The following is a 2,615-nucleotide window of genomic DNA, read 5'->3' as shown; positions in this document are numbered from 1 at the left end:
GTGTTTGATGCACCCCAGGATGCGCTTTGCCCTCTTGCTGCCAGGGCACACTGCTGACTCACATTGAGCCTGCTGCCGACCGGCACCCCCAGGTCCCTTTCTGCAGGGCTGCTCTCCAGCTACTCCTCTCCCAATCTATACTTCTGTCTGGTGTTACTCCATCCTAGGTGCAGAATCTGGCACTTTGACTTGTCAAATTGCATCCCATTAATCACTGCCCAGTGCTCCAATCTATCCAGATCCCTCTGCAAGGCCTCTTGTCCCTCAAGAGAGTCAACAGCACCTCCCAGTTTGGTATCATCAGCAAACTTGCTAATGGTGCATTCAACTCCTGCATCCAGATCCTTGATAAATATATTGATCAGAACTAACTGGCCCTAGAATTGAGCCCTGAGGAACACCGCTGGTGACCGGTCACCAGCCAGGTGTAGCCCCATTCACCACAACCCTTTGAGCCCTGCCCTTCAGCCAGTTCTAGGCTGAACAGTTCAGGCTATGTTGCTTTTTCTCACCAGAACACGTACACGTGAAGTATCATCAGAAGAGGGGAACATAAGATTGAAGAACAGCAAGGTAGGAAGGAGAAGGAAAAGGAGAAGGCAGGGAAAGACTGGAACAAAAATGACTAGGAAGAAAACATAAGGTCCACCAGCTCTCAGTGCTGGGGTAAGTGAGACTGGCAGCAACCCAGTCCTTAAAGCAGAATTCAGATTAATTTAGACTGAAGATGAATGTTTAGTCAAAACTGTATCTATCTGGCATACTTCCTTACAAGCGAAGTCTTGTGTAGCACTCCCGAGGAGGTGGCCTAGCATCGCTTGTAATTATCCCAGTGCACAGTTAATTGTGCCCCGTCCAAAGCACTACACACGAAAGCCATTAACCCAAGTCCTCGCTCTCGGGCAGCTCAACATCTGTTCTCCCACTGAGCCACGCTGCTGCCACGGCTGTTTGGCTGGCAGGCCCTCCCACCGCACACCAGCCTGGGGCCTCAGTCCCGGCCGGCAGCCACTTCGGCCATGAAGAAAAATACCACACAGGGTTATAGTGCTAGAGTCTTTCTGCTACAGCCCCCTGCACGGTTAGCGGGGTCTCGGGCATCTCCACTATGGGACAGAAACATCACTGTGGGTTTGATTAATTTGTCTAAGGCGAGGGGAGAGAAGGAAAAGCAGTGGGTATCGTCATGCTTAGAAAACATGTTGCACAGAAGTGGCTGCCCCTGCCAGACAGAAGACCCTGACAAGCCCTTGCTGGGTCCAACAGCGAAACCTCCAGAAGCTCTGATCCATGCCCCCCCCGCCTCCCGTGCAGCATGCAGGACACCTGCCCAGAAAACCCTTCTGAGCAGCCAGCCATGTCACAGCTCAGCTCACCACCGGTCCCAGAGCTCGGCTGGCAACTGCAAGTGGGAGCGCACACATCCTTCCCAACCAAAATGGCGCAGGGCTGCACACATAGCCTCCCAGGGCCCCCACTGTACAAACCGCATGACCTAACTCTAGAAGCGGTGCCCGGCACACACACAACATACCCGTTCTTGGACACTGTGATTCTGTGATTCTATTCTTTATGCATCCAAGACAGAAAAATCCATCCACCAAGAACGACATTATTGCAGTAGGAGTCCATTAGGGTAAGATGGACACAGGAGAAACGATGCCAGCTCAGAAAAGGTTTTGCACCAAATCCGAACATTTGGCATACACAGGACGCACCACCCTTCTATTGCTTGCACTGGCACAGTTGCACACTGCACACGACAAACAAGTAGCAAGACCTAGGTGCGAAAGACGGGCAGTGAAGAGTGTGGTGTGAAGAGAAGGGTGCAGCGTGTGAGCACAATCACAGGGGAAACCCAAGAGAAATGGGGAGTCTGCTACTGTGGCAGGAGATGATAAAACTCTAGCAGCAAGCTGTGTGTCTTATGGGTGCTGGTGGTGGCAACACAAATGACACGCACTGCAGAAGGATCAGAAGGCACAACACAGTTTACACTCTCATGCAGATCTAGCATGCTTTTACGTGTGACTGAGGCGGCTGGATTTTCTAAGGTAGGCTGCTAGTTAGTTGCATTTAGCAAAAACAGGGAGAGACTAGGAAGAATAAGCTCCTACCGAAAGCTCGAGGCCCCCTTTTCAAGATGGTCTCACAATGATTGCCTCAAGCAATTTAACAACTGTCGTGGAAGACAATACTCTATGCCTTGAAAGGAAAAAGTAAAACTTTGATGGAATTAAGATAAACCTCCAAATTAGGGCAGATTTACAAGAGCTCAAACTATGTGGTTGCAAGGTTTTCTTCAAGGCAGCCTGTGCATTCCCAATCCGTGCATCTGTTACCTGATACTCTGTATTATTAATGCATGTTTGCTTTTCATTATAGCTATAACCCAATATTGATACTGGCACATAATGTAAGTTTGATGACAGCAACTATTTATCAGTTGTATAAACACTCCAAAAAAATTAAACTGAGTGTGAGAGAAAGCAGATGTATCATAGTCCTCAGAAGAGTAACTTGGATTCCGTGTAAAATACGAATACACTTTAAGTTACCCTACATTTACTACATTAGCAATACAAGAATGGAATTCTCAAGTACAAAGCGAAGAA

Source organism: Aptenodytes forsteri, unplaced genomic scaffold, assembly GCF_000699145.1.
Source record: "Aptenodytes forsteri isolate BGI_AS27 unplaced genomic scaffold, ASM69914v1 Scaffold229, whole genome shotgun sequence".
In the NCBI taxonomy this organism is placed as follows: Eukaryota; Metazoa; Chordata; class Aves; order Sphenisciformes; family Spheniscidae; genus Aptenodytes; species Aptenodytes forsteri.
Note: the sequence above shows the minus strand (reverse complement) of the source record.